Here is an 18,223-nt window from a genome sequence, read left to right as displayed (position 1 = left end):
ATTTCTGTTCTTTTACATTTGCTGAGGAGAGCTTTACTTCCAACTATGTGGTCAATTTTGGAATAGGTGTGGTGTGGTGCTGAAAAAAATGTATATTCTGTTGACTTGGGGTGGAGAGTTCTGTAGATGTCTATTAGGTCCACTTTATGTAGAGCTGAGTTCAATTCCTGGATATCCTTGTTAACTTTCTGTCTCGTTGATCTGTCTAATGCTGACAGTGGGGTGTTAAAATCTCCCATTATTATTGTATGGGAGTTTAAGTCCCTTTGTAGGTCACTGAGGACTTGCTTTATGAATCTGGGTGCTCCTGTGTTGGGTGCATATATATTTAGGATAGTTAGCTCTTCTTGTTGAATTCATCCCTTTACCATTATGTAATGGCCTTCTTTGTCTCTTTTGATCTTTGTTGGTTTAAAGTCTGTTTTATCAGAGACTAGGATTGCAACCCCTGCCTTTTTTTGTTTTCCAGTTGCTTGATAGATCTTCCTCCATCCCTTTATTTTGAGTCTATGTGTGTCTCTGCACGTGAGATGGGTTTCCTGAATACAGCACACTGATGGGTCCTGACTCCTTATCCAGTTTGCCAGTCTGTGTCTTTTGATTGGAGCATTTAGCCCATTTACATTTAACGTGAATATTGTTATGTGTGAATCTGATCCTGTCATTATGATGTTAGTTGGTTATTTTGCTCATTAGATGCTATAGTTTCTTCCTAGCCTCGATGGTCTTTACAGTTTGGCATGTTTTTGCAGTGGCTGGTACCGGTTGTTCCTTTCCATGTTTAGTGCTTCCTTCAGGAGCTCTTTTAGGGCAGGCCTGGTGGTGACAAAATCACTCAGCGTTTGCTTGTCTGTAAAGTATTTTATTTCTCCTTCACTTATGAAGCTTAGTTTGGCGGGATAGGAAATTCTGGGTTGAAAATTCTTTTCTTTAAGGATGTTGAATATCGGCCCCCACTCTCTTCTGGCTTGTAGAGTTTCTGCTGAGAGATCAGCTGTTAGTCTGATGGGCTTCCCTTTGTGGGTAACCCGACCTTTCTCTCTGGCTGCCCTTAACATTTTTTCCTTCATTTCCACTTTGGTGAATCTGACAATTATGTGTCTTGGAGTTGCCCTTCTCGAGGAGTATCTTTGTGGCGTTCTCTGTATTTCCTGAATCTGAATGCTGGCCTGCCTTGCTAGATTGGGGAAGTTCTCCTGGAGAATATCTTGCAGAGTGTTTTCCAACTTGGTTCCATTCTCCCCATCATTTTCAGGTACACCAATCAGACGTAGGTTTGGTCTTTTCACATAGTCCCAAATTTCTTGGAGGCTTTGTTCATTTCTTTTTATTCTTTTTTCTCTAAACTTTCCTTCTCTCTTCATTTCATTCATTTCATCTTCCATCAGCGATACCCTTTCTTCCAGTTGATCACATCTGCTACTGAGGCTTCTGCAATCTTCGCGTAGTTCTCGAAACTTGGCTTTCAGCTCCATCATCTCCTTTAAGCCCTTCTCTCCATTGGTTATTCTAGTTATCCAGTCTTCTAAGTTTTTTTCAAAGTTTTTAACTTTTTTGCTATTGTTTTGAATTTCCTCTCGTAGCTCAGAGTAGTTTGATCGTCTGAAGCCTTCTTCTCTCAACTCATCAAAGTCATCCTCCATCCAGCTTTGTTCTGTTGCTGGTGAGGAACTGCGTTCCTTTGGAGGAGGAGAGGTGCTCTGTTTTTTAGAGTTTCCAGTTTTTTTGGTCTGTTTTTTCCCCATCTTTGTGGTTTTATCTACCTTTTGTCTTTGATGATGGTGATGTACAGATGGATTTTTGGTGTGGATGTCCTTTCTGTTTGTTAGTTTTCCTTCTACCAGATAGGACCCTCAGCTGCAGGTCTGTTGGAGTTTACTAGAGGTCCACTCCAGACCCTGTTTGGCTGCGTGTCAGCAGTGGTGGCTGCAGAACAGCGGATTTTCCTGAGACCACAAATTCAGCTGTCTGATAGTTCCTCTGAAAGTTTTGTCTCAGAGGAGTACCCGGTTGAGTGAGGTGTCAGTCTGTCCCTACTGGGGGGGTGCCTCCCAGTTAGGCTGCTCAGGGGTGAGGGACCCACTTTAGGAGGCAGTCTGTCCGTTCTCAGATCTCCAGCTGCGTGCTGGGAGAACCACTACTCTCTTCAAAGCTGTCAGTCAGACAGGGACATTTAAGTCTGTGGAGGTTCTTGCTGGGTTTTTGTTTGTCTGTGTCCTGCCCCCAGAGGTGGAGCCTACAGAGGCAGGCAGGCCTCCTTGAGCTGTGGTGGGCTCCACCCAGTTCGAGCTTCCTGGCTGCTTTGTTTACCTAAGCAAGCCTGGGCAATGGCGGGCGCCCCTCCCCCAGCCTCGCTGCCGCCTTGCAGCGTGATCTCAGACTGCTGTGCTAGCAATCAGCGAGACTCCGTGGGCTTAGGACCCTCCGAGCCAGGTGTGGGACACAATCTCCTAGTGTGCCGTTTTCCAGGCCCGTTGGAAAAGCGCAGTATTAGGATGGGACTGACCCGATATTCCAGGTGCCGTCTGTTTCCCCTTTCTTTGACTAGGAAAGGGAACTCCCTGACCCCTTGCGCTTCCCGAGTGAGGCAGTGCCTCGCCCTGCTTCGGCTCACGCACAGTGCACTTCACCGACTGTCCTGCACCCACTGTTAGGCACTCCCTAGTGAGATGAAACCGGTACCTCAAGCAGAAATGCAGAAATCACCAGTCTTCTGTGTCGCTGGGGCTGGGAGCTGGAGACCGGAGCTGTTCCTATTCCGCCATCTTGGCTCCACCCCCGAGTTTCTGTTTTAAAAGAAAAAAAAATGGGCCGGGCGCGGTGGCTCACGCTTGTAATCCCAGCACTTTGGGAGGCCGAGGTGGGCGAATCACAAGGTCAGGAGATCGAGACCACAGTGAAACCCCGTCTCTACTAAAAACACAAAAAAAATTAGCCGGGCGTGGTGGCGGGCGCCTGTAGTCCCAGCCACTCGGAGAGGCTGAGGCAGGAGAATGGCGTGAACCCGGGAGGCGGAGCCGCACAAAAGTTTTAAATTTTGATGATGTCCAATTTATTTTCCTTTTGTTGCTTATGCTTTTGCTGTCATATGTAAGAATCTGTTGTTAAATCCAGGATCACAAAGATTTGTGCCTGTGTTTTCGTCTAAGAGTTTTGTAGTTTAAGGTCTTAGATTTAGGCATTTGATCAATTTTGAGTTAATTTTTGTATAAGGTATGAAATAAGGGTTCAACTTTATTCTTTTGCTTGTGGAAATCCAGTTGTCTCAATATCATTTGTTGAAGAGACTATTCTTTTCCCCATTGAATGATCTATACTCTTGACAAAATCAGGTGACCATAGATAAATGGGTAAATTTCTGGACTCCATTCTATTCCATTGATACATATGTCTGTCCTTATGCCAGTATGACATTGGTGTTTTTGTGTATTTTTGTTTTGTTTTTTTGTTTTTTTTTTGGAGACAGGGTCTTGCTCTGTCACCCAGGCTGGGGTGCAGTGGTGCAATCATAGCTCACTGAAACCTTGAACTCCTGGGTTCAAGTCATTCTTCTATTTCAGCCTCCCAAGTAACTGAGACTATATGCGTGTACCACCATCCCTAGCTATTTTTAAAATTTTTTTGTATAAACGGGGTCTCCTTATGTTGCCCAGGCTGGTCTCAAACTCAAGCCTGGCTTGATCCTAGGCCCAAGTTGTCTTCCCACCTTGGCCTCCCAAAGTGCTGGGATTATAGGCGTTAGCCACTATACCTGGCCTGTACGACACTGTTTTGACTACTGTAGCTTTGTAGTAAATTTTGAAGTCAGGAAGTTAAGTCCTCCAACTTTGTTTTTCAAGATTATTATTATTATTTTTTAATTTGAGATCCCTCACAATTCCATATGAATTTTTGGGGATAACTTTTTCATTTCTGTAAAAAAGGCAGTTGGAATTTTGATCAGAATTACATTGAATGTATAGATAAATACATGATTAAGTCTTCCAAGTTATGAAGACAGAATGTCTTTCCATTTATTTAGGTCTTTTTTTTTTTTTTTTTTTGGAGACAGAATCTTGCTCTGTTGTCCAGGCTGGAGTGCAGTGGCATGATCTCAGCTCACTGCAATCTCCGTTTCCCGGGTTGAAGCGATTCTACTGCCTCAGCCTCCTGAGTAGCTGGGATTACAGGCGTGTGCCATCATGCCTGGCTAATTTTTGTATTTTTAGTAGAGATGGGGTTTCACCATGTTGATCAGGCTTGTCTCAAACTCCTGACCTTGTGATCCGCCCGTCTTGGCCTCCCAAAGTTATGGGATTATAGGCATAAGCCACTGCGCCTAGCCTTAGGTCTTTTAAAAATAATTTTAGCAGTGTTTAGTAGGTTTTCAGTGCATAAGTCTTACACTTCTTTGGTTAAATTTAATTTTATTGTTTTTGATGCCATTGTAAATTGGGATTGTTTTCTTTCATTTTCTTATTGTTCATTGATACTATATAGAAATGTAAGTAATTATGGGGGACAATAATTTTTTGAAACTTTTTTTTATATCCTGGGGATTACCCCTATAAGTATATTTGGCTAAACTCAAATATCAAAAGGTAAGACAAGAATTTATAAATGTGTAAATTTGACTTACGGTAATATAATAGGAAATGTGCTGAGGGTCTAGGATAAACTGGGAGATGTGTTTTATCCTAAGACATTCAGATAGAAACTTTAAAACACACTTTCCCAGTCAGAAAATACTACTGTATACAGTTACGTTCATGATTTTAGTTCTTTTGGTTACCTTGTACTTTTAAATAATATACTATACTTACATTTCTTAAAATTTCTTGTTCTGTCAAATTTCAGGCTGGGTGTGGTGGCTCACACCTGTAATTCCAGCACTTTCGGAGGCTGAGGCGAGTGAATCACTTGAGGTCAGGAGTTCAAGCCTTGCCAACATGGCAAAACCCTGTGTCTACTGAAAATACCAAAAATTAGCCAGCTGTGATGGCACACACCCATAGTCCCAGCTACTCGGGTGGCTGAGGCAGGAGAATTGCTTGAACCCGGGAGGCAGAGGTTGCAGTGAGCTGAAATTGCACCATTGCACTCCAGCCTGGGTGACAGAGTTGAGACTCTGTCTCAAAAAAAAAAAAAAAAAAAAAAAAAAAATTACACCAAGCCAAACCAAACCAAAACAAAAAAACCCAAATTTCAGTGGAATCCGTTGACTTCTCATTATGGAGAACGAGATAGGTGCCCCTATTCTTTCCTCTGCTACTTCTTCCATCTTTCTATCTCCTTACTTCTATTAACTGTGTTTTTAAGGTTGATGTTTTCATTCTGTTATCTATTTATAATTGTTTTCCCAACTTTGAATACAAATTCATAATGAAAGTTGAAAATGACTTATCCACATTATCACTCTCTATATCATTTATTGCAGAATTAAGTAGTGTACCAGGAATGTAGAGCAGGTTAACATTTGAAATGTAATTAGAAGGCTGGGCGTGGTGGCTCACGCCTGTAATCCCAGCACTTTGGGAGGCTGAGGTGGATGGATCACTTGAGGTCAGGAGTTTGAGACCAGCCTGGCCAATAGGGCGAAATTCCATCTCTATTAAAAATACAAAAATTAGCTGGGCATGGTGGTGTGTGCCTGTAATCCCAGACACTCGGGAGGCTGAGGCAGGAGAATTGGGTGAACCTGGGAGGCGGAGGTTGCAGTGAGCTGAGATTGCACCACTGCACTCCAGCCAGGGTGACAGCCTGAGAATCTGTCTCAAAAAAAAAAAAAGAAGAAATGTAATAAGAAACTAACCTAACAGTCTAAGAAAACTCCGTATAATTATCTCAATAGACAAAAACCTTTTGACAAAATCTAATGTCTATTCCTGATTAAAAAAAAAAAGCAACCTAGGTAACTATGTAGATAACTTTCTTAACCCTATAAAGGTTATGTTAGGGGAAAACTGGTAGTGTGATGCTTATATGGGTATATAATGTATCAAATTGTATACTTTAAATGTCTACAGTTTATTGTATGTCAGTTATACATCAAAGGCTGTAATAAACAGAAAATAAAATCAGTTGGACATGAATTCACGGGTTTAAAATTAGATCTCTTTTGTTTGTGTAGTGTGAGATATTTTGTTCAGGAAGTCAACTAATTCATGGTCACTATTTTAAAAAAATCATGATGTATAAAAGTAAAGAGCAACGTAAAAATTTGAAATTTTATTATGTATTTCAAAAGTAAAATAAAATATAGAGACAAACTCATAAATGTAGAACATTTTATATGGGAAGCAAGAATTGAAATTTGGGATATACACACAGACCAGGTGGTCTTTGCTATGTCTGAAGAAGAAAGATAAGATTGGAAGTTTTATAAAAAGGTGAAATGTTTTGTATTGTTTTGAAAGAAAGCTCATTGGCACTAGTTTTGGGGAGGTGGCAAGCTTTGATTGGTGAGTGACTGCAGTGAGTAAAACTAGTCTTTTAGAGTCACAGCTCATTGTTTCAGTAGCTACTGGATAAAACTGTTTTCAGATTACAACAGGCAGTTTCAGCAGCCAGCCTTGCAGAGAATTACCTTCTTGGAGCAATGTTATGTGTGCTGAGTGCTCTTCCCCCCAGCCTGTCACCTGTTTTAGTCAGATATGACAAGAATGACCCAATTTGTATGATTAGCTTTCACACATATATAATCAGTGTTGTTATTTTGGTGAACATGCCTCCAGATGTTTGTTAGGCATATATAACCTGAAGATAAATGTTTATGGGCTAATACTATGTGTAGTCTTTGGTAGTGTGCTGTTTTTCACTCAACATTATGTTTTTGGATCACTGTTTTTAAAATTTCAGGCAAATGTGATCAGAGTGATTATGACTTGGCAGCTGTGTGATGATGTCACAGGATCCTTAGGGTGTTGCTTTTCCAGCCAGAAGCTACTGTGGTTGGTGGAGCCTTTGCCTGAGGTTTGCTTGTGCCTGCTGGGCTTGTTCTGCTCGTTTGGCCTGGCAGGCTGCGTTTGGCTCATGCTACCAGCCTGGATCCCACACCTGTCAAGGGCAAGCCAGGTGCAGAGTGGCGTGGCGAAGGGTGTGTAAGCAAGCTTGTATGGGGTCCGGCCACTGTGTAGAGCCACTCACGCCGGCTGCTGCGGGGGGGTGGGCATCTCCAGGAGCTGGCACAGGTGCTGGCTTTCTTGCAAGCCTGAGGCTGGATCTGAAGCATCTCAAGTGGCTTCCACTGTAGGAACCCACATCTGGATGAGGATAATATGGTGGTGCCTGGAAGCCTGGAGACACCAGAAACCACAGAGCCCCAAAGAGAGTGTCACAGCCCTGGATTGGGGACCCCTTAGGTCTGGGCTTTCAGAAGGGCTGCAGCTCTTCTTTCCTTCTTGTTGCCTGCAAGGTGCTGAGTGGGGCGAGGCATGTTTTAGCCCTGTTTGTGTTACAGCTGTTTCAGTCCTGCCACTTGGTGGGTCTTAACTTCTTATCCTGTGTCCATGAACAATGAGGTATGGGGACAACTGGAGGGTGAGCAAGGTGGAGAGGAGCTTCATTGAGCAACAGAACAGCTCTCAGGAGACCCGAAGTGGGTAGCTCCTTTCTGCAGACAGGTCGTCCTGACAAGTGTCCACCTCTCAGAGAGATGAGACCCTGAGGGGGTAACTCCTTTCCACAGTTGGTAGTCCCGGGTCTCTGTAAGTCTGGCTGAGTCCAGGGTTTTTATGGGTTTCACAAGGGAGAAGTGTGTGCTGATTGGTCCATGGGCAGCTATGGATGGGTCTGGAAAAAGTACCATGAATTCTCACTCCCCTCAGTGGACCCCACCTGGAACTGACAGCCTGGCCCACATGCTTCAGGCTGTCCCTGGCTTGAAGGTGGGGCTTCACCTGAACCCACCCCTTTTTTCCCAGGAGACTGTCTGCCTCCTGCTGCCATCAATCATGTTGTCTACAGTGTGCAGGCTGTTGGTCATGAGGGTACTTGCTAGCCCCATTGAGCTGCCCTCAGCCCCACCTTGGCCTCCCTCCCATGCTTTGCTTCTCTGCACCTGAAGTCCAGAGGGGGCTGAGGGGGCAGGGGGCTGGTATGTCAGTGCCACCCCGAGCACATGCACACCCGCTGGGTTGTGACAGTGCCTGGGCTTGGCCACGACTTTGCTCCACCCCGGAGCAGGTGCTGGGATCGAGGAGAGGCCAGGCATGGGAACAGGCACTTCTGAGCCTGCAGGGTAAAGGCGGACTTCCCGGGCCCCAGAGAGCGCAGGGGTACCTGGGTCCACAGCCATGGCTGGGTGGCTGCACCTGCACTCAGGAGGGTGGGGCTCAAGCCCTACCAACTTGGAAGTGGGTGCAGCTCCCACTTGTTCCCAGCTCCCATGGGCTCTGTGGAGCATGCAGCCCTGGCTGCATCTCCCCTATTGCAGCCAGTGTCTTTGTAGCAGCTGCTCTAGACAGCCTGCTGCTGCCATCAGTGACGCTGCTGGGAGCTCGAGTAATGTCTTTGTTTTACATGTTTTACTAGCAGCTGGTCCTAAGTGGCTAGCTGAAGTTTTATTTTATATTTGGAAGGTTTTAATCTTTAACTTTGATTTTCAAATAAGTACTTGAAGATAAAAAACAAGTCTTTGGACCCTAACAATAAAAGAGTCTTCTCTATTGTTACTCCTGGCTATTTCTTCCAAATATATTTAAAAATTTACCTTATGATGTAAACGGATTGTGTTTAGCCTACATTTTGAGCCACCATTAGATAAGTATTTAGATAAGTACTAGTGTATATATATATATATATTTATTTATTTATTTATTTTTATTTTTTATTTTTGAGATGGAGTCTTGCTCTGTCACCCAAGCTGCAGTGCAGTGGCGCAATCTCAGCTCACTGCAACCTCTGCCTCCCGGGTTCAAGCGATCCTCTTGCCTCAGCTTCCTGAGTAGCTGGGACTATAGGCATGTGCCACCATGCCCAGCTAATTTTTGCAGTTTTAGTAGAGAGAGGGTTTCACCATGTTGGCCAGGCTGGTCTCGAACTCCTGACCTCTGGTGATCTGCCCACCTTGGTCTCCCAAAGTGCTGGGATTACAAGCATGAGCCACTGCACCCAGCATAGATAAATGGTATATTGCTATGGTTTAAATGATGGTATTCTCTCCAAAAATTCATGTTGAAACTTATCCCCAGTGTAGCAGTATAAGAAGTGTGACTCTTGGGGGTTGACCAAGTTATGAAGGCTCTGCTCTTATGAATGGGATTAGCACACTTGTGAAAGGACTCAAGGTTGAAGGGAGAGCTCTCCTGCCTTTACATTCCTTCTGCCATGTGAGGCCACAGTGTTCCTCCCCTCTGGAGGATGCAGCAACAAGGTTCCATCTTAGAAGCAGAGAAAAGCCTTGCCAGATGCCAGTCTTGCCGGTGCCTTAACCTTGGATTTCCCAGCCTCCAGGAATGTGAGAAATATATTTCTATTGTTTACAAATTACCCCAAACAAAATAAGAAAAATAAAACAACAACAACAAAACATAAGAAAATAAATAGCCTGGTCTGTGGTGTTTTTGTTATAGCAGCACAAGGGGACTAAGACATATACCAAATGAATGAGATATATACTGATTAGAATCTTACACTATGAAAGTGAGTTCTAATTGTCAAAATTCATTTGATAAAATATTTTTCTGATTCTGATTTTTTTTTTTTTTTTTTTTAGAGACAAGTTTTTCTGTTTCCCAGACTGGAGTGCAGTAGCACAATCACAGCCTACTCGCTGCAGCCTCAAACTCCTGTCCCTCCCACCAAAAAAAAGAATTGAAAATTATTAGGAACACCTGTGGCAGAAAGTACATTATTGAAAAGAATCTTTTCTAGTAAACTGTAGGGACACAGTGGGCATGAGGGAATAGGAAATGTGGAACATATGAATACCTCCAGTTGAGCCCTGGTCTATAATTATGGAGGTATGTTAATAGGGATGAAAAAGGCAGGGAAGGAATGTGTAAGATAGGTTTGCCTTGGTTTTTCCTGACACTAGATAAATATCATCAAAGTAAGAGGAATGAGAGAATGAATGAAATGGTAATTGAGAAAGGAAAACCATCAGTAGAAATGAAAATACTCAGTTTTGGCTGGGTGTGGTGGCTCACACCTGTAATCCTAGCACTTTGGGAGGCCGAGGTAAGTGGATCACCTGAGGTCAGGAGTTAGAGACCAGCTTGGCTAACAAGGTGAAACCCCATCTCTGTTAAAAATAAAAAATTAGCTGGGTATGGTGGTGCGTGCCTGCAGTCCCAGCTACTCAGGAGGCTGAGGCAGGAGAATTGCTTGAACCCAGGAGCAGAGGTTGCAGTGAACTGAGATTGCGCCACTGCACTCCAGCCTGGGTGACAGAGTGAGACTCCATCTCAGGAAAAAAAAAAAAAAAAAAAAAAAGAAAATACTCAGTTTTATGACGGGAGTAGTTGAGGAAACGTGTTTTTCTCACAGATCTAAACCTTTAATAAAATAAACATACAAACCTTACATGAGTTTTTATTAATCTAAGTATGCATGAAAGATGTTAATGTTCACACCTAAAATGCCCGAAGTAGCTGGCTGTGGTGGTGCTTGCCTGTAGTGCCAGCTACTTGGGAGGCTCGAGCTGTCATGCACCACGATTATGCCTGTGAATAGCCACTGCACTCCATCCTAGGCAATATAGTGAGACCCTGTCTCTAAAAATTAAAAAAAGGAAAATGCTCAAAGTAATTGGCCATAAATTTTAGTGCTGGTTATTCAGTGCCAATAATTTACAACTGAATTATTTCTATAAATAAAAATTTATTACTTCTACAAATGGGTGTATGTTAGCTTTGAAAGTGAAAAAAATATTTGGAGTGTCAAGTGAGACTGCATGTGTTAGGTTAAAAGCTAGACATTTAATTGTTTTGCTTTAAAATGAATTGTAAACTGCTCTGACACTTTTATAGTTAATTTTTTTTTTTTTTTTGAGATGAAGTTTCACTGTCTCTCAGGCTGGACGGCAGTGGCATGATCTCGGCTCACTGCAACCTCTGCCTCCCGGGTTCAAGCTATTCTCATGCCTCAGTCTCCCGAGTAGCTGAGATTACAGGCATGTGTCACCACGCCTGGCTCATTTTTGTATTTTTAATACAGATGGGGTTTCACCATGTTGGCCAGGCTGGTCTTGAACTCCTGACCTCAAGTGATCCACCCACGTCAGCCTCCCAAAGTGCTGGGATTACAGGTGTGAGTTACCGTGCCCGGCCTTTTAGTTAATTCTTTATAAAGCTATTGCCATATTTTTTCTACAACTTTCAACATTATGTTTTGTATATTTAGGTCTTTAATTGACCTAAATATTCTGTCTGGGATTTTTGTTTAGTATTGTATTTAGGGATTAATTTGGAAAAAAGAGATCTTTACCAACGAATTTTCTTATCCCTACAAATATTTCTTTCTTTATTTTAGGTATTCTTCTATTATCTTTTAATAACACGTAAAATTTAAATACATTTAATATGGGTTACAAAATGGTTAGGCTGATTTTTTTAAAAAACATATACATCTTATGGTAGTGATCATTTGCTAAATCTGTTAGATTCAAAAAAAAAGTAAATGCTTTTTAGAAAAAAATTCAGACCATGCAGAAGTCAATAAAGTACAAATGAAATCTGGGGTCAGTATCTTTGCAGCAGTGTGTGCTGTCTACTAGAATGTTTAATGATTATCGAAATGTTGTGTATCTGTGCTATCCAACATGGTAACCACTAGTTACATTTGGCTTTGATCATTTGAAGTGTGGCTAGTGCAACTGATGAATTTCAACATTTTATTTCATGTTAATTACATTTTAATAGATATAATTAGCATTTATGATATTAACCAGTACAGCTTAGGTTTATTGTAAAATTTTACATTTCTTTTTATATGTTTATATTTTTTAAAAGGTATCTTCAAAAAAAGTTGTATCTTGTGTATATATTTTTCTATAACATATTCTAGATTATTGGTGGTATTCGGAAATGCTTCTTAAGTTTGAATATTTTCTCTTACTTGACTACCTTGTGACCCACATTAACAGATAGTCTTTGGTTATTCTGCTTCTCTCCTTCAAAATTCTAAATTCTTAAAATTTGAAATAAACTGCTCTTTGAATCTTTATGTCATTTCACATATTGAGTGATTGGTCCTGAGTTGCTCTGGGGCTTCCTCAAAAAACAACCTAAATTATGGATACTAAATGAACACAGACTACTTTCCTTCATTTTGCCCAGATAGAAGATGCTGTTCTTTGGATTATTTGATGTTCAAACCTAACTTTGAATATTGAAGGAAATGGTACTTCTAAGGATACATAAACATAGATTATTTTTTAACAGTTCATTTCACAGCTCAACACACACTTTTTGGAGCACATGTTTTATGGTTACTCTTTTGCCAAATACTGGGAATACAATATTAAGTAACTGTTTTGCCTTTAAGCAGCTTATAATCTAATTGAGGAGACATATGTGGAAAGAAATCACTTACTTCTTCACAGTGGCATTATAAAATAGAGGTTAAGAGTGTGCCCTGGAGCTGTGTGACCTTGGTTATCTATGGAAGCTCAGTTTCCTTGTGAGTAAAATAAGGATATTAGGGTTCTTGTGAGGATTGAATGAGATTATTTGTATGTTTGGCATATGTTAGCTAATATTTTTGGCTACTGAGGAGCTTGAAATCTCTCATGCCTCTGTTATTGGCAATGGAGAGCACTTGAGAGATTTAAGCAGGCAGATGACATGGTTGGATTCATATTTTAGGATTATGTGAATTGCTTTGTCTGCAGTGGATCAATAGATTTGAGGAGGCTGTAGTGATAAACCTGTTGCGAGATGATGACTTGATCACTTTAGTTATGATAGAATGGTTGGGAGAGAGTACAATAATACTTTCGTGTTATCAAGGTAAGACTTGATTGATTTAATGAAGAGGGTAAAGGAGTTAGAGATAACATTTGAATTTTTGGTTTTGGTGACTGATGGTGGTATTTACAAATGAGTTAGGGAGTATAGGAGGAGGATATGGAAGAGGGGCCTGAAAGATTGAATTGAGTTTTGTTCAAGCTTGAGATGACTGTGATATCCAGGCAGGCATATTCAGGAGACAGTTGGATTTATGTTTTTTGGCAGGTAGAAGAGTCATGGCTGGACTCCTTTTGTTTTTGGAGACAGGGTCTTGCTGTGTTGCCCAGTCTGGAGTTCAGTGAGTGGTGCTGTCATGCCTCCCTGTAGCCTCCCAGGCTTAAGTGATTCTCTTACCTCAGCCTCCTGAGTAGCTGGGACTACAGGCATGTGCCCTACCATGCCCAGCTAATTTTAAAAAAATTTATTTTTTAGATATGGGTCTCACTATGTTGCCCAGGCTGGTCTTGGAATCCTCTCACCTCATTCTCTCAAAGTGCTGGGATTACACATGTGAGCTACAGTGCCTCGCCTGGACTCTTTAATTGTATTTAATTTTACATAGTTTGATGCAATATTATTCAATAAATGGCAGCTATTGCTAGCACTATTTTTATTATTATGTACATGGTATTTAAAGCAACCAGTAGATGAAACTTTCTAAAAAAAAAGAGTAAAAAGTAAAAGGAGAAGTGGGCTGGAAGCTGGAACATTTAATAGATGGATAGATAAAGAATGAGTATAGAATGAGATTAAGAAAAAGCAGAACTAAGACAATCTCTGATGAAGTATGATGAGTTTATATAAGAATAGTCAATAATACCTGATGCAACAGAGATATCTAGTAAAGTAACACCTCAAAGGGTCCCCTGTATTTGAATGGGATGTCAGTGGCACCCTCTGCCGGGCAAATCACAGTGCAAATATGGAGACAGAAGCCAGAAATAAAATATATTAGCAAATAAATGGGAGGTTGATGTGACCCAAGAGCTAAGCAGTGATATCAATATCTTCCAATTCCAAATTTAAAAATGTCCTTTAATAAAAATATGTGGCTAGTCATTTTGAACAATTATCAATATTAATTTTTTAAAATAAAAAGCATAAGAAAAATTAAGAATACAAAGAGTATAGTTCTATTTTAGGTATTTAGGCTTAAATCTAGTTTAATTCTTTCAGCTTTCTCTAATTGAGTTTTAATCCTCATTTACTTTGTTAATGAGATTTAAAAATACTATTTTCATAAACCTTGTAACTTTTTGCTTTTTTATTCTAACCCTGTGATTTACTCTTAATCTATTTCTTTATAAGCTTCTTAAATTGCAGTCCAGCTTTAGTCTCAAACATTGTTGTAGTGATTAATGGTTTTGCCCCCCCATTTTCTTCCTATTATATTTTAATCAACTTTTTTTAAAATTGAAAGAGCCAATTAAATATGTTATTTAAAATTGCCACATCCACACTGTCTACCTGATTGGTTTTGCCAATTCTGTAAAACTTTACTTGATACTGTTGGGATTCTTTGGACTATGTGCCAATATTTGTAGATTTATAGAAATTTTACTGATTTAATTATTGGAAGGCAATTTTAGTTCCAAGTATTTATAGAATATTTTATTGTCATCTGCTATGTACCAAGTCTTAACTTGACATTAACTGTGCAACATTAGGCATGGCACCTCTCTTATGACTGTCCTGTTTCGGAACTTCACAGTCCGTACCTGCGCCTTTCAAGGCAGCAAGTTCTGTGCTATGCTAGTCTTCAGAGGAGCAGCACATTTGAATAAAAAGTGTTTGTTTCAGTCTCAATAAAAGGCTCTTATAAAAGTTATGAGCATTTAAAAGTGCCCTTTCCTCCCTTTTTGAGCTAATTGAATTCTTCATTTTATAGGGGTAGAAGATTCCAAGAAGAGGGGGCAGGGATGAGTATTTATTATAATTGTTAAATAATGCGCTGGACACTTTTAGTGTAATGTTATTTGATCTGGATAGCAACGCTGTGACATAGGCAGTTTTATCCTCATTAGAGAAATTAAGTGGCTTGCCCAGTTCAGAAAACAAGTTAATGTCAGAATCAGGATGATACTGCAGGTTTTTTGATTTGTATCTAGTGATTTTTTTCACTCAGTGGTTCTCTTTGTAGGGGCTAGAGGCAGAATAAAGAGGCGCCTTCCCTGTGCTGCCCCTTGCTTCTCCGTCTTCTGTTCTTTGGAGTGTATGTCATTTTTCTCTGGTAATTTAGGGCAGAAAAAAATGTTGAGGACTACCACTGTACCATTTTGTTGTCTCTGACTTTTAGGAACTATGTTCATGGTAAGAATTGATGATAAAAGAATACCTATCTATGCCATTAGGAAACAAAACATCTAAAATATAGGCTGTGCTTTGCATCGTTCTATGAAAGGCATGGTGGGAAGTTGAGTTATAGCTTTCTACTAAGTTGAAAGTAGGCTCTGTCGCCTAGGCTGGAGTGCAGTGGCACAATCTCGGCTCACTACAACCTCCGTCTCCCAGGTTCAAGTGATTCTCCTGCCTCAGCCTCCCCAGTAGCTGGGACCACAGGCCCCTACCACCATGCCTGGCTGTTTTTGTATTTTTAGTAGAGATGGGGTTTCGCCGTGTTGGCCGGGCTGGTCTCGAACTCCTGACCTCAAGTGATCCGCCTGCCTTGGCCTCCCAAAATGCTGGGATTATAAGCATGAGCCAGTGTGCCCAGCTAATGATTTTTAATAACTTTATATAATACTGATAAATCACTCTTTTTTTTTTGAGATGGAGTCTCACTCTGTCACCCAGGCTAGAGTGCAGTGGCTTGATCTGGGCTCACTGCAAGCTCCGCCTCCTGGGTTCACGCCATTCTTCTGCCTCAGCCTCCCGAGTAGCTGGGACTACAGGCGCCCACTACAATGCCTGGCTAATTTTTTTGTATTTTTTTAGTAGAGACGGGGTTTCACCGTGTTAACCAGGATGGTCTCGATCTCCTGACCTCGTGATCCGCCTGCCTCGGCTTCCCAAAGTGCTGGGATTACAGGCGTGAGCCACCGCGCCTGGCCTAAATCACTCTTTTTAGTGGACTCTAAATACCATTGTGATTTGATACCCCTTTTACTCATTTATAAAAATATATAAACAGCTTCCTTTTTTGACGTTTAAAAATTTTATAGTCCTTTCTGTCCTGAATTTGCATTTCTGTTACACTTTTCACACCAGATTCTATTCTTATATGATGTATTTTATGCATAAGTTATATTTTGCCTGTAACATGCATACATTATGAAGGTAGTATATTTTTATGCATTACAGTCTTTTATGCATATTGATTACCCTATTATATGTCTTTGCAGCTAGCCAAAATGTGTAAATTTTAAAATATCTTAGTCATTAAATTGTAATTAGCACAGAGTAAAATAACAAATGTATTAAAATGTTGCTAAATTATTTTTTATTTATTAAAAAATATTTTTTTCTCCTTCTTCTCTGCCTTCAAAATGTTGCTTCTCTGCCTTCAAAATGTTGCTAAATTATTAAACAGAAGAAAATAGGCCGGGTGCAGTGGCTCACGCCTGTAATCCCAGTACTTTGGGAGGACAAGGTGGGCAGATCACTTGAGGTGAGGAGTTCGTGACCAGCCTGGCCAACATGGTGAAATTTCGTTTCTACTTAAAGTATGAAAATTAGCTGGACGTGGGGGTGCACGCCTGTAGTCCCAGCTGCTTTGGGGGCTGAGGCACGAGAATTGCTTGAACCCAGCAGGCAGAGGTTGCGGTGAGCCGTGATTGTGCCACTGTACTTCAGCCTGGGTGACAGAGTGAAACTCTGTCTCAAAAAAAAAAAAAAGTTTTGCAGACAAAATATGAATCATTCCTTGTTTAACACTTAAAAGGTTTTTATACTCAGGCAATACAATAGTGTATAGTTTCATTCAGAATAGGTGAGGAGTATGTCATCCTTTTTATATTAATAAAAAGTGAATTTTAGGCCATTTTCTGTTACTTAGAATACCTGAAACTGGGTATTTTATAAGAAAAGGAATTTATTTCTTACAGTTATGGAGGTTGAGAAGTCCAAGGTCAAAGGGCTGCACTTGGTGAGAACCTTCTTGCTGATAGTGACTCTACAGATTCCTGAGGTGGTGCAGGGTATCACATGGCAAGGGGCCTGAACCTGCTAATATGGTAGCTCAGGTCTCTTCTCTTCTTTTAAAGCCACCAGCTCCCCTCCCATGATAACCCATTAATCCATGAATGGGTTATCCATTTATGAAGGTAGAGCTCTCATGATCCAATTACTTCTTAAAGGCCCTACCTCTCAATATTGCCCCGTTGGGGATTAAATTTCAACATGAGATTTGAGGGGGGTCAAATATTCAAACCATAGCAGTGGGTTTACAGGTACTTGCGAAAGAGGAGACCGGAGAGGAAAATCAACATGACCTTTCAAATGGACCTATGATCCATTTTCAGGCAGATTAATTTTAAATTTTATGAAAGGGTTGAGTATGAATGAGAATTGAAGACCTGGGAATTGTTGTCCATTGTTGTTTATCTATTTCTGTGTACCCTTCAGAAAGTCTGTTTACCTTCAGCAGTACAAATATGTGGTACTGTGAAAGATCCCTGATCTAATATTTATAGCAACCTGTATTTTATGACCAGAGAAACTGAGACTTAAAGATGTAGAGTACTTGCCTATGGTCATTTAGCTAGTAAATGGTCAATCAAAAACTCTAAAACTTGAGGCCGGGTACGGTGGCTCATGCCAGTAATCCCAGCACTTTGGGAGGCTGAGGTGTTTGGATCACTTGTGGTCAGGAGTTTCAGAGCAGCCTGGCCAACATGTTGAAACCCCTTCTCTACTAAATATACAAAAATTAGCCGGGCATGATGGTGCGTGCCTGTAATCCCAGCTTCTGGGGAGGCTGAGACAGGAGAATCGCTTGAACAGGTTGCACTGAGTCAAGATCGTGCCACTGCACTCCAGCCTTGGTGACAGAGTGAGACTCTATCTCAAAAAACAAACAAACAAAAAAACACAAAAAAAAAACCCTCCAAGCTTTTCTTTCCCTCCTGTGTCATGCTACTTAATACATAGCCTGGTTCACAGTATATGATTACTATATATTTAATGAATGGTTTACATATTGTTTGTGAAGTCTAAAATACTTAACGTTGTAGTTGTTGCATCAGTTTTGAACTGCTGAATAAGTGTGACATTACAGATGATTCACTACAGAAGAATATTGAAGATCTTCAAAGCATGGTTAGGGTGATCTCCTTTCAGTTCCTGGAGTGGTGTTC

General features: G+C 40.9%; 1 protein-coding gene across 6 annotated transcripts in view; it reads left to right on the top strand.

The window, feature by feature from the left end:
- Nucleotides 1-18,223, top strand: part of ADK (adenosine kinase) — a 599,984-nt gene that overhangs the window by 56,931 nt on the left and 524,830 nt on the right. The window lies entirely within an intron of this gene.

The sequence above is a fragment of the Symphalangus syndactylus genome, chromosome 4 (assembly GCF_028878055.3).
Source record: "Symphalangus syndactylus isolate Jambi chromosome 4, NHGRI_mSymSyn1-v2.1_pri, whole genome shotgun sequence".
Lineage (NCBI taxonomy): Eukaryota > Metazoa > Chordata > Mammalia > Primates > Hylobatidae > Symphalangus > Symphalangus syndactylus.
This window is presented reverse-complemented; position numbering and strand designations above follow the sequence as displayed.